This window comes from Ictidomys tridecemlineatus, chromosome 11 (genome assembly GCF_052094955.1).
Source record: "Ictidomys tridecemlineatus isolate mIctTri1 chromosome 11, mIctTri1.hap1, whole genome shotgun sequence".
Classification (NCBI taxonomy): domain Eukaryota; kingdom Metazoa; phylum Chordata; class Mammalia; order Rodentia; family Sciuridae; genus Ictidomys; species Ictidomys tridecemlineatus.
In genome coordinates, this window is record NC_135487.1 from 67942160 (window position 1) to 67956697 (window position 14538).

The 14538-nt window shown below is 38.1% G+C and overlaps 1 protein-coding gene across 9 annotated transcripts in view; it reads right to left on the reverse strand.

Moving 5' to 3' along the window:
* The window catches only part of Ssx2ip (SSX family member 2 interacting protein), a 39353-nt gene extending 25389 nt beyond the window's left edge, over positions 1–13964 (reverse strand). For 3 of the 9 annotated variants that reach the window (XM_078026622.1, XM_078026621.1, XM_078026615.1), the window contains exon 1: positions 13826–13964. The gene's annotated coding sequence lies outside the window, so the exon portion shown is untranslated. Of the gene's footprint in view, positions 1–2280; positions 2349–5040; positions 5243–5904; positions 5955–6607; positions 6688–13605; positions 13741–13825 lie in introns of those variants that run through there. The other 6 variants (XM_078026616.1, XM_078026620.1, XM_078026617.1 and 3 more) reach the window with 6 other exon arrangements.
* Between the last annotated feature and the right edge of the window lie 574 nt (positions 13965–14538).

Here is a 14538-nt window from a genome sequence, read left to right on the forward strand (position 1 = left end):
TTGAACAACCAATTAAAAAAAAGGATTATTTACAAGTTATGGAGAAGCATCCAATATATTTTAATGCAGAAGATGTTACGTGTTATTTTACATGTCATGTCACACATGCATACATATACGTGGAAGCTTATCCAGTCTGGCACTGATCTTTTGCCAGTATGCTACTCATGTGCTTTGGTAAAAAAGGGTACCCTGATCAATTCTGTACATCCCACTATCCTTAAATGAGTGCCTTCAATAACAGAATAAAATTTGAGTCTGCACCAAGTAAGAAAAACATTTATTTTACTTCTGGTTTTCAGAGATAGCAGCTACAAGTAAAATAAGACTGAAAAGGGCTATGAACCCATTTGTTCTTATGTAGCTCTGCTTTAGGTAAATAACCTCTCTGAGCCATAGTTTCCCCACTGGTAAATTAACAAAACAATGGCACTTATTTCAAATTTCCCATGAGGATTAAATGAGATAATGTATTAAATTGGTACACTGTTTGGTATATGGAACACACAAAATAAATATTAGTTATCATCATCATTTAGACACAGGGCTGTACAGTGTAAATGAAAGGATTCTAAAATCTGTAACAAAATGCACACTTGCTTTTAATAAAAACTGACCACAGATCCTTAGAAGATTCAAAAACATATCTTCATGGATATATTAGTAGTGGGCTAATTCTTTGTAATCAACAGATATGGGCAGAGGAACAAGAAGAAAACAAATAGGTATCTTTTAAAGATCTTTTTGTAGTTTTGTGAATGTATGCATGTGTGAAGATATTGTGTGAATATTCGTAAATAAAATATAATAGTGCCCTGTCTTTTCTCCTCATACTCAAATACTAAAACACAAATGTGTCTACTACAGATCCATTCTTCAACATTGTAACTTAAACCAGCTATTCTTTCACTGTGAATTTACCTCTTCACTGTCTACAGGTTTAGAACGTGAATTGTTCCCTGTCAACTAAAACAAAATCCTGCAAAATACCCAGGTCCTGTTAAATGTTTATGATGAAAACCAAGACTCCATTTTTAAGTCCTATGAAATAAAGAACTTACTAACAGTATAGAATGTCAGTATATGATCTCACACTATCTAAGTTTCCATGAAAACACTTCTGTTCCATGATGTATCAAAGTATACACTATGAGACTTTCAATTAAAAAAAAAATTTACTCAACCATTTTTTTCAATAAAGGAAACTTAGGACTCCTAATCAATATATACCTGAAAACCAAAGAGGATAATTCAAGCAAGGTATAGTATTCTAGTTCAATCATAGCTAAAATTTCATTGTTGGTAGTTGCAAATATTTTTATGAAGATGTTAAAATAAGTCAAAGTTAGTTTTAAAAGAAAAAACAGAAAACTAAAACTACTTTGCATAAAACTAAAACCAAACAAGCCCTGCCACAAGTTTCAAGAGCACTCAAGGACTCCAATACAAACCTGGCACTGGAATATAAGTTCACACTATACACTGACCAATTCAGAGCAAATCATTATAGAGTGTACATGATTAATTATGATGAATTAAATAAGAACAAACTTGTTATACTAGCTTGGATACTACAGATTTATTAGAAGAAAAAAGTTAACAGTAAATCATGTTTTGGTTCAAATAATTTGGAACCTAAAATTTTCTATATATGTACCATTGGTTGGGGCAGCTGATCAGATTTCAAGATGGGTGAGACCCACCTATCATGAGTAAAACTTGAAGAATAAAAAATTAAAATACCTTTTAAAAACCATTTCATTCATCTATAATTTTTAGGAACAATTTTGAAATACACTAAAACAAGAAAAACCCTATAAAGTAATTTTAAAAATAAGAATTATTTTTCTCCTATTCTAACACCAGAGACAGTTTTGTTCACTACAGATAGAAATTATATATCCATCTAATAACCTTTCTTATTTGAAGTACTTCTAAACAAATTCCAATCAATAGACTTCATGATGAAAAAAAATCTTTCTAGAGTAAAATGGCAATAATTTTGGTAAAAAGGTTAACTTGCCACTTTTGAAGCAATAAGGGCTATATCATGTCTTCCCTGCTGTGGGTTCTAAAGTACCAACGCCACATACTATAGATAAAAAACAAGCAAGAGTACTCCAGCTTTTCTGGAAAAAAGGATTATGCAGAGTTTAACAATAATCTAGTAGCTTTTTCTAGATTAGAATCTGAACAGAGAAATGGGAAGCAGTGAAACATCTGAACTTATTATTGTACCTTTTCTGAAAGAAAATGAAGATTTTGCTAAAGTTCACATACCGTCATCTTCATGTTAAAGAATCCTCACACACACCACCAGGACTGCCCAAGGTCACGCTTATAATTGGCTGTGAATGCAGGACACAAAACTAAGTTTTCAAAATCCTGTGCTCCTTTCATTCTATCATTATTTAACCTTTCAACATTGTAAATGTAAATTTACCTATAGCAACCAAAAATAGAATGAAATAAAAAATCTCCAGAGTTTCTTTAAAAGATCACTTTGCAGGGCATGGTGGAACAAGCCGGTAATCCCAGCAGCTCGGAGGGCTGAGGTAGGAGGTATGCAAGCTCAAAACCAGCCTCAGCAAATTAGTGAGGTCCTGAGCAATTTATCCAGACCCTGTCTGAAAATAAAAAATAAAAAGGGCTGGAGATGTGGCTCAGTGGTAAAGTACCTCTGGGTTCAATCCCTGGTACCAAAAAAAAGAAAAAAGAAATTCAGATCTTGTAATCCACTTTAACTATTTCATTTTTTATAAAATTTAAAATTCATCCCTGCTTTGTCACAATCAGCTTCTTTCTCATTTATAAACCCTTTCCTACCCTATCCTAAACATTAATGCAACACTGAAACTAATCTTACAGACCTAACAAAAACATTTGGTTCCTGAGAATTACACTTTTTTTTTTTTTCCATCAGAAAAGTTCCTTACCTAGTTCATGTTAAGACTCGGGTTCTTAATACACATCAAAACCCTGTAGAACTTTGGGGTAGGCATCCTCTCATGCAGACCTGTTATTCCTGCTTCTTGAGTATGGGCTGCATTTAGTGAATAGGTTCTAACAAAAAATATAACAAACGTGATGGGATTTCACTTTGAAAATTGGATTATAGAAAGGGTGTGGCCTTTGTTTTTTTTTTTTTAACTTACTGTTTCTCAAATCCCTCTTCCTGAGGCAAGCACGTTATTGTGTTATGAGTAGCCCTATTTAGAAGCCAATGTGACATGGAACTTATGTATGTGGCCAACAGGACCTGAGGCCTGCTAAGTCATGAATAAGTTTGGAAGTGGATCTTACTTCAAACATTGAGCTGCCTATAATCTGGCCAACACCTTGATGGAAACCTAGTGAGAGACTCTGAGCCACAGGCACCCCGCTAAGCTGTGCCCAGATTCCCGACTCACAAAAATTATGAAATAGTAAATGCTTGTTAAGTTGCTAAATTTTAGAGTAATCTGTTATACAAAAAAAAAAGCATATGAAAAAATGTATATATGTATGTCTCTAAGTCCCTTCTAAAACTTACTCCATAATTACATGTCTCCTACTAACAACTAAAAATGGTATTATACATTACAAATGCAAATGATCAGGTTTAAAACAATATCATCCACTATGCAATTAATCATCCCACGTTACAGTTAAATGCCTCCCCCACTATTTTATGAACTTCTAGAGGGTAGGGAATGTACTCAATCTCTGTAGCCACATTCCCCATATATAGCAGGTGCTCAATAAATCTCTACAATGAACTGAGTCTCACATATGACACTCACTTCAAATTCTGTGCCTATAGCTATGTTTTCTTTCACCCACCCCCAAACAAATGCTTTTTCACAACATAGCTCAACTACCACCAAACCCTGCACAGTCTTCTCCAACTACTCCAGCCCACAAAACTTTATGCTATACCCTCCATATATTTACTAGATAGGAGCTATCTGTGAAAGATAAAACAAAGTACCATACACTTATATTTCTGCATTCCCTCCCACCAAGCTTAACAGAATAGTCAGTGAATACTCAAGAGAATAACTCATCATAAATCCGTTCATTCTGGAAAGCAAACAAGATAAAGAAAAAACAGCAATGGAAAAGATGCAAAAGATGAGTCAGTCCTTTGAGAAAAAAATAATAAAGGCATTAATCTTGATTCCATTTCTCCTATCCTTATTATCCCCCAAATTTCAGAGTTCAGCTGAAAAACAGCATCTTTTTCTTTTTTTTTTTTTAGTTGTAGTTGGACTCAATGCCTTTATTTTTCTATGGTGCTGAGGATCGAAACCAGTGCCTCACCTGTGCTAAGTGAGCACTCTCCCACTGAGCCACAACCCCAGCCTCCCCAACCCCCAACACAGTATCTTGATTACAAGATTCCCTTTACAGGTTACACTATTTTAAGTGTTCTTTTCAAGCTCTCTTGCAATTCAAAATTGATAAGGTACAATGCCCACCTAATCATAATTCTAAAACCAAATGCAATCAAGTGTCAGGAAATAATAGCTTTCTGTTATACATAATAACATTAGACTACCTGGGCTTCTAAATATTGCACAGGATTTTTTACAAACAGCTAAAGGTTTTTGTTGTTGTTGTTGTTGTTGTTGTTGTTGTTTGCTAAAATATTACGAAGTTATAGTTCTCAAACTGTTGGGTTAAGGAAAAAAATTGTGAAAAATAAATCTTTAAACATTAGTCCTATCTTACAAGTTCAGTCATAAAACTTGAGAATTTAGTTATCGGCATATTTTAAATGTTATTATAACTATCAAAATGAAATATGATTATTTAAAATAATACCACCTCCTATTATAATTTTGTTCCAAAAGGGACTATAACTTTCAATTCCATTGCTAATACTTCTGCTAACTTAAACAAAACTACTGAAGTATGTATATTGGTATAGAAACACGTTTAATTCAATCTCTTAGAAAATCAAAAATTCAAAATCTATAAATTATTTCATCTGTGTGGTATAATTATATGGATATTTTCCAAAAATGAATTAATCTTAAATAAAATTTTAATACATACCAAAACAACCAAAATTCAAAAATTGCTATTATCCTAATAATTTGCCTTCTTGATGAGTTTGTAGCTATTAGGTGGCTTCACAGTTGGAAAACACAGGGCAAACAATGCATGGCTCCCTCACAGGCCTGGATCAACAGACTGGAGTCACATCCTGATTTAGGTCACTTATTGCAAGACCATCTCTCCAGGCTGGTTTCCTCACCTGTAGAATAGGAGTGATAATACCTATTTCTTAAGGTTGTTGTGAGTGTTTAACATGATAACTGGTGGAAAACTAAGTACAGTCTACTAATTTAATATACACATGTGGCAGGCACTGTTTATATGTATTATGAAGTCAGTCCTCACAACAACCTTGTAGTATATTGTTTCCCTTTCACAGATAAGATTGAAGCAGAGAGGTTAGGCAATTTGCCCAAAGTCATAGAGGTAAGGAGGAGAAAAATCAGGATTCCAACCCCACCCTAGAGTGCAGACACATTCTCTTAAGGGTCCTGGTCCTGATGTGTGGTGGGGGAGAAGCTTTGGTCCTAACGCTGCCCCTTAAAAGACAGGACCTCTTACTGGATCTTCGAATTGGGCAAAGAGATTGCATAAAACAGTGCAAAGCACAAATTATGGTAAAACATTTCATATGTATCCCTTTGGGCTAAGGGATACAATCACAGCCAAGCTCCTAGCCAACACCTGCCATAACAAAGCTATCTTAGATTAAGGAACAAGGAGCTACATGCTGTACTTTATAAACTCCTTACATACCATACCCTTCAACGGTTTATTGCTGCAGTATGAGAAACAGTATGGTTAAAAGCACAGGATGCAAAGTCAGACCACCTGGTTTCAAACCATAGCTCCACCACTTACAAACTAAGTGATCCTGAACAGAAATCTCCTCTGGGCCTCATTTTTCTCATCTGCAAAAGGGGAATAAAAACAGTCTTTACCTCAAAGGATTATTATTGTGGTCAAACAGTAAATTTAGTTAATAATTTTATTTAATAACTTTTAAAAATAAGCTTATACATCTAAAGGACTTAAAAAAAAGTTCTTGGGTACGTGGTAAGTGCTCAATAAATGTTAGTTATTATTAGCTATTTCACTAACTTGGAAAGGTTTCCAAACTATGTTTGGTAACTTAAAAAAGGTTGCAGAACAATACCTAACTTGATTTTATTTGGTCTTTTAAAAAATCTAAAATTATACATAAAATATATATTTTAGAAATCTGCTCCATAAATTTATAAGTTTGCATGTGAACAGAAAAACAAAATGGAAAGACCAACCTAGGAGTAAAAAGAGGAGAAACAGGGCAGTACTTTCCATTTAAGAAATAGGACTTCTCTTCCACTCTCCCTCCTCTTCCCTAATCTCTCCTTCTCCCTAATCTCAGGGGAAACAGGATTATCTTTCTTCCCCATCCAAGGCAGAGTTATCTGTCCTTGAGCACACACCCACCACAGAAATGAAGCCAAAGGCACCAGAGGATCTCAGGAATGACTACCACCCAAATTAATAAGTGAATTACAACTCCCAATAGAGAACACTGGGAGTGTAGCCTTAGAGTCACCTCTTTAGAAGCAGCCTGTTCCTGCTGATGGGCAGAGTCACACAGCCTCTGGGACAGGAATCCCCAGTGTTTCTTCTTTGCTAGCAAAGCAATAAAACTTATTTTTCCTTTTTCTCAAAACTGTGTCCTTGCTATTGGATTGTCATCAGGAACAAGAACTAGGCTTTTCAGTTAACACTTTCATTCTATTCTCTATGTACATTCACACACACACACAAACACACACACACATTATGGGTAATTTTTACTTTTTTTGGTTCTTTCCAAATTGTCTAGAAGTGAATGTGTTTTCATATAATGAGAAAAAAAATATGGCGGCAATAGTAAGGGCAATTACGGTGATGTTAGGCAAAGGCAATGGGGATGAACTGCACCTCTCTCAACCTCCAAACCTAATGTTAGAAAGGCATAAGTAACAAAAATGTATTTTCAGACGATCTAAACACACAAAAGTAAGCAGTTCTTTGGGCAAAAACTGATCAGAAATTATACAAATGTCTGAGAGTTATGGAGATAATTGATAATATAGGGGGAAACAACTTTACCAGAGATCTACAAAAATATAAGCAATTATATTTCTTGACATTTATTACCACATTCAAACAAGTAAGCAAGCATAACTGACAAGGATGTTGTAGACTGTATCATTATTGTAATGACAAAAAGTGAAGACTACAGGCATCAGAGAAACAGCTAAAATCCAAAATATATGGAATAGTCAGAAGCAGCCCAACTCAGGGATAATTAAAGAACAGAGTAGATCTGAACGCACAGAAGATTAATGGGAACAGTGATCACCACTTTTGAAAAATCAAACTACCTATACATTTAAGAGAAAAGTCTGAAAAAGTTACAAATATACAATATATTGTTACAAATATCACTCTTGGGGATCAGATGATGTTCCTAGCTTCAAGGAGGGGTGGAAGACCAAGACCTTTATTTTATACACTTTTATGCAGCTTGAATGTGTTAGGAGACATGTATAATTTTGTGCAATTTTTAGAAGCAGGGGTTCAAGCAGAGTTAAAAATGAGATCCCGTGTGTGAAAGCACTCAGCTTAATCTCAACCGCAACATTACTACATGGATGTTTGGCTATCAAAACATGTCTATGGGAATGTCTTTAGGAACATAGCCCAACAGGAACACAGAGATCCAAAATACAGAAGCCAAACTTTCCCCAACTGTTAGAAAGAATAAAGTCAGAGTACAACAGACCTAGCAAAGGTGGGACTCTGCCCTAGTTCAATTAATAATCATCTTGGTAGGGGGAAAGGAGGAGGGAGACTGACTTTTATTTATAACCATTACAACTTTCTTCAAAAAGGAATGTTTTTACTCTATAACTGTCCATGAATCAAGCAACTAAGGTGCATTTCTGCTTCAATGGAAAGGTTCATTAAATCATATATGGCACTTAAGAATCTATGTACAACATCTGATATTTTGTTATTCACTGACTTTCCACTGGTAATGTATTCATCTGTTTTCGTCCTGTTTCTTCAACTAAACTGTTAGTTCAATTTAGTTCAGGGCAACCTCACTTCAGGAAAGCTGCACAGAATACTGAAAGAGCAACAGACCCAATGTCAGGGCCTGCGGTTCTCAGTAACATTTCCATCACTTAAGAAGCAAACTTGAACTGATCATAATTTCTTTGTTTCAGTTTCCACATCTGTAAAATTAGGAGGTTAAACTAGATGATCTTTAAAGAATTGTCTGTTCTACTGTGATATTTACATTTGTCATGGGATCTAATATGAAATTGAGAATAGCCATTTATATTACAAATTTTTCTCCACATTTTTATAATAGAACATGTACATACTATCTTCATAACTCAATGTTTAATAGAGATTTCAACTAATTTTAATAATATAATAAAATTTATTAAGCATATACCATTTACTTGGAACAATTTTAAGCATTTTACATGGATTTACTTATTCAATCCAAATAGATACTTTCCTCCATTACAGATGAGGAAACTGAAGCCCAGGGAGTTTTCTTGTCCAAGGTTACACAGCTAGAACACAATAAAGTTAAGATTCCAACCCTGGTAGCCCAGCACATTTAACCATGACACACTACTATATCTACTGCAGGAGAGGAGAGTATGTACACTACACCAGCTGCTATTTCTGGATACAGGTACTCTTTTCTAGCATATCACCCTGATGCTAGATTTCAATCAGACAGAAATGATTCCAAATGAACAACCAGAACGTGAACTATCTAAAAGTAGGAAAGAATATTAAATGTAGCTATTAAAAAAATTTTTTTAAATCTAGTGACTACAGAGCCCAAATTGCCAGGCTTTTCTAGAATTACCATCCCCCTTGACTTTGTGTTTCCAGCCATGCAGTCAGTGACTCTTACAGTGTAGATCTAACTAATAAAACTTCTCTTCTATCACTTAAGTTGAGTTCCAAATCAGCAGACATCATTATCTTCTTTGTATGGGTTATGCTTACTGATGATTTTCTAAGATGCTGTCTTATTTTTATATTGTAGGTCCTACGTAGTTATATTCTAAATCTATGAATACAGAGCAGAAAGAACGTTGAAGTTGCTATCTTTCCAACCAAATTGCAAATAATTAACAAGACTGATAAACTACAGACAAAAACCTTATCAGTGATGGATTATAAGTATCTATTGGCCACTCTCTAAACTAGATATTTTTAAATCATATTTAGTCATACAAGTCCTTTAGAACAATATTCTGCCAATCTCCTCCAAACAATGTTTCCAAAATTAGCACCATTTTTAGTATCCCTGGTACAAAAACATTTTTTAGCGATCACATATGCCAGGAACTACACAAGTAAGTTGTCTAAAACTTCGCTTTTGCAGGGCATGATGGTGCATGCCTATATCCCAGAAGCTCCAGAGGCTGAGGCAAGAGAATTGTGAGTTCAAATCCAGCCTCAGCAAAAGGCAAAAGCAAGGCGCTAAGCAATCATTGAGACCCTGTCTCTAAATAAAATACAAAATAGGGCTGGGGATGTGGCTGTGCCCCTGAGTTCAATGGCTGGTTCCAAACAAAACAACAACTTTGCTTTTTATCCCCCCCCTTTTTTTACATAAAGCAAACACTTCTTTTATAAATAATATAAAAATATAGTAAATGGGAAAATTAATGGTGATGGGCTGACTGGCTGACTTAACCAGTGACAATGAGGAGAGTTGAAGATACAAACTATAGAAGTCAGACTGACAACATGCCTAGTATACAAAGGGAAGGCATTTATTTTCTCATGTAAAAGCCTACCTTTGGTACTGAACAGAAAATACTGTCATTTAAGTAGAGAGAACATAGGAGTAAGATTACTAAAACTGCATTTGGGTATATGGATAATAATGATTGCAGTGCAGAACTTACTGAGTTTAGAAATGCCCTCACCGTATGTTCAAATGGGGAATAAACTCTAGGGCTTGGAGACCAAGAGCCTTTTGAGCAGATTAAGGAGTCATCAAGTCATCACCCAATCCTTGAATCAGTTCACATTCAAATTATAGCACTTTTATATCAAATAGAAATACTATACATTCAATGAATTTAACATTTTTCCAGGCATGGTCAGGATATTTATCAAATCATCACAACCCTATGAAGTAGGTAGCTGTATTACCATCCTTCAAAAATAAGACAGCTAAGGAACTGGGTTACATAGCTAGTAGTTTGGTAGGCAACCAAACATTTGATTCAATATGAGAAGGGGAAGGAAACATATGAAGCAAGTTAAAAACTGTAGAATTTTAGTTAGGACTATTCTGATTGTTTACAACTGGTTACAGTTTAATTTTTCTATTATAAACTTCTTGTTGTTGTTGCTAAACTAAAAGACAATTTATATCTCTTCTCATCTCAGGCTCCTGTACTGCTAGAACGTTGAGGTTTTTATGCATTCTGATTTTGTAATACATAATAATTTCTCCTAATGGATGTTTGAACCCTAATCCCCAAGTCTTAACAGTAGAAGATACTCAAAAGAAGTTTTTTTTACCAGTGGTCCACTTTATGCTTTGAATATAACCCTTGCTGCTCTGCCACTGCAATTTATTTTTAAAATGGACATGTTTCTTTCTCTTCCTCTCTCCCTGTTCCTCCCTAATCTCTCCCCTCCCTAATCTCAGGGAAAACAGGATTATCTTTCTTTCTGAGCTTAGAGCCTAAACAGAGTAATCTGTCCCTGTATACATCTACCATAGGAACAAGTAGCACAAACTTTGGGGATGGCGATCTCCCAAAGTAACAAGTGAATTACAACTTCCAACAGAGAACACATGGAATGCAACCTTTAAATCACCTCTTTAAAAGCCCCCCGGTTTCTGCTGATGGGCAGAATCACAGCCTCTGGGACAGGAGTCCCCTATGTTTCTCCTTTGCTAGCAAAGCAATAAACCTTCTTTTTCTTTTTTCTCAAATGTGTTTTGAGAAAATCACTATTGGATTGGCATCAGGGACAAGAACTGAGCTTTCAGCAACAGTTTGTTGTATGATTAATTATTCCTGCTTTTCGAAAGTATCTGATCCTTTAATAAAATTTTTTTAAGTCTAACTGCTATATAAAGTTAACTTCTAATATTATTTGGATTGTCAAAGTTAAGAACACTTTGGGTCATTCAAATTATTGACTGTGGTGGATGGACTCTTCTAAAGTAAAAAGTAAATATAATTCCCATAAACAAAACCTTTTATATTGCCTACTGGTCAAAGTTCATGGCACCACTCTTGAACTTTACCACAAACACAACCCACCTAGGGCTAACCAAACCACCTGTAATTCTTCAACCATATACTGCTGCAAAATGCACCAGCTGCTTGGTGAAGTTCCCTTTAATCAAGGCTCAGCTGAAATTTTCTAATGCCTTCTACATCAGCATTTTCCCCCTTTTTTTCTCTACTACTCATCTTTCTATCCTCAAGTCTGGCAAGTGGCAGCTTATTAAGTGTTTAATGCTACTGAAAGAATGATTACGGCATGATTTGGTAAAACTGCTCGTACTACATAAAATATTGGCCCACCATCAAAAGGCATAACTCTAGGCTGTTTTCCATTATTATGAGAATGGCATTTCTCTGTTCTACCTTATAAACTCATGAAGATAGCTTGTACCTTCATTACCAGCTAAGTATATCATTACACACAAAACAGTTCCACATAGTGTCAAAACTTCTTTTATGTCATAAGCAATTGGTCAGACCAATAATGCATGTTCACAACCATCAGAAAAGTTACAGAAAAATATCACTTAAAAGTTATTTCTTTTTTAGATGGGTCTCAATGTTACCAGGCTGGTTTCAAACCATCTCCCTGCTCAGTCTCTCCAGATGTGTGATTATGCACATGTAACACCACACCCACTTATTGCTCTAATTTATGTGAAATGGATTAAAAGCACAAAAACCTGAGGTAATGTCTTTTCAGCTTTTTATCCAAAGGTACTCAAATGTCTACCTTTTTAAAACTGTGTCACAGCCAACTTTGGCCAAAGAGCAGACTTTATCAAGTTTTAGAAAAGCCTAAGTAACTCTGTGAAGAATTTAAGACCTATGGAAAACACTCTGAACAGTTAACATTTTAGTTTTCTTATATATCTGCCTCAGCATGTTTAGAACATAATGTGCTTAACAAGCCTTGTCACAAGGCGCAATGTGTGATGAGGAGATCTTCACATTTCATCCTAGAATAACCGGTCTTTGCAGTTATCTTCAATCTGCTTCACCCACGTTCTTTAATCCTAGGGTTATTATTTTCACTGTACAGATGGGGAAAGAGAAGGGAAGGAAGGGTATAAAATGACTTTGCTTTAGAAGCCCAGGCAGTCAGGAGAAAAGCCTTCCTTTTAACTGTATTAGTTTCTACTCTTTTTCTCAAAGAACAATTTTGTTTGAGAAACTTTCATTGATAGCAGGTACAAGGCTGTCAAATTAGGCACCTTTGTTTGAATGAACAAATAAGGTAAGCTTCCTAGGCCTCTGATAGCTCTAGAATGAGAAATTTGATGGATTGTTTTGTGTAGTTCATAAATATACCTATAACTTTCAAAATTTCAAAATAGCTTGATCTAAACTTTAAAGGCATTTCTTTTCTCTCCAGAGCACTAACTAAAATTTTCAAATTTTATTGTGTCCTAAATGTGTCAAGTTATCCAGATCTTTCTAGTTCAGGATCAAATTATAAGGCTGCCAGGATTTTCTTCCCCTGTTCCTCCTCAACCAGAGTGCCATAGCACCTCCCCATTCATAATCAACCTGGGACTTAAACTCTGATGTGAATAGCTAAGGGATCCCAGCAGTTTCTAAGTCCAAGAAGCCCTCACTCTTAGGCTTCTGAACCACCCTCTCCAAATCTTCATTATATGACAGAAAAGGGAAATATGTCTCATCAGTCAACAAAAACTATCGTGTTTCTCATAATGAGTTTGGCATTCACAACTGTGAACCCTGAAATAGAGTATTAATATAAGAATTCCGATAAGTGTGCTGAGAGCAAATTATTTAGCAGATGCTACTTTCTGGGCCCAAGTGACTTGCATAACAAGGCGACTAGCACAGACTCCAAGAGGTGCAGGGAGCTCACAATTTTGTTTTACTGTACTTTACTGGAAAATTCTAAGCCAAAATATTTCTCAAACATCCCTGCCTCTTGAATGATGTAAACTCTTCCCCGAGACCTTCAGCTCTCTACCCGGGTGCTTTTCCCCTTGCAGGAGCCACTGGCCACCCAATAACTCATTTTAACGACTGCCTCTTGCGGCTGGCACTGACAAATCGCTGAAGCCCGCAAGCCCCGCCGCCTCTCAGAAGCCACTGCAGCCCCAAATTGGCCAACCCCTCCTCCCCCACGTCTCCGCGTCGCTCGTCATCCCCAGCCAGGCGCCACCCTAGTTCCATCCTGGAGAGGGTTTGGGGCGACCCGGCCGGAGCCCTCTCGTGGGCGCAATGCTCAACCGCCAGCAGGAATGATCCCGGAGCTGGCACCTACCTCCTGCTCCAGACGCGGCGAGAGCCAACACTCGCCAGCACCCTCCAACGGCCCCAACGGCCGCCGAGCTTCTTGCCGAGAAGCTGGGCGCCGAGCAAGGTGCCAGTGCACACCTCCAAGCCCGCCCCCACCCCGAGCCGCCTGCCCCCAGCCCCGCCAGCCCCAGCGCCCCCTGTCGGGCCGGGCATGTCACAATCCCGCCGAGGGGCGAGCTGCTCACCGTCACAGCCCCCGGGAGCGGCGGGGAGTCACCGCTCGCGGTGTCCAAGAGCGGCTCCCGCAGCCCCGCGGGCCCGCACAAGCGCGGCGGGACGCAGCGCCTCGCGCCGACCGCCCCTCCTCCGCCGCGGGCTCCCGCCTTCCCCACCCCAGACCGAGCTGCGCTCCGCCCCTTGCAGCCGCCTCCCGGCCCCCGGCAGGTTCGCGAGGTTCCCACCCCGCCCCCGCACGCCGGCGCCGCAGGCTTGGCCACCGCCCATTGGCTCCGCTCGTTGCTAGGCGATGAACAACCGCGGCCTGCATTGGTCGGGTGGGTGCCACCGAGCCTCCTCCTCACCTCCAAAAAAACCCAGAGAAAAAGAAAACCTTATCCCTGGAGCCCGAGCGCTCTGCTGGTGCAGCTGTGACCGTGGCACCTGTTACGCCCTGCGATTCACCCTGCTGGCCCAGCTCCCCGCCCCCTCCTCGCGCCCGCTGCGCTCGGACCCGGGGCTCTGTGGGGGCCGAGGTCCTGGCTGGTTTAGGGCACGTTTTCTTAGCCCGCACTGAGTCCCAGTCCCATTCCAGGAGAAAAGTGAAGCTCCCGGAAGAGCCACGTGCGTTTACTAAAGTGGAAGAATAAACCAAACAACCGAGTCGGCGTCCAGAATTAGGTCAGGCCCCAGGGAAGGGAGGTTCAAGCCTCGGGAATCGTGGATGCAAACAACCAACCGG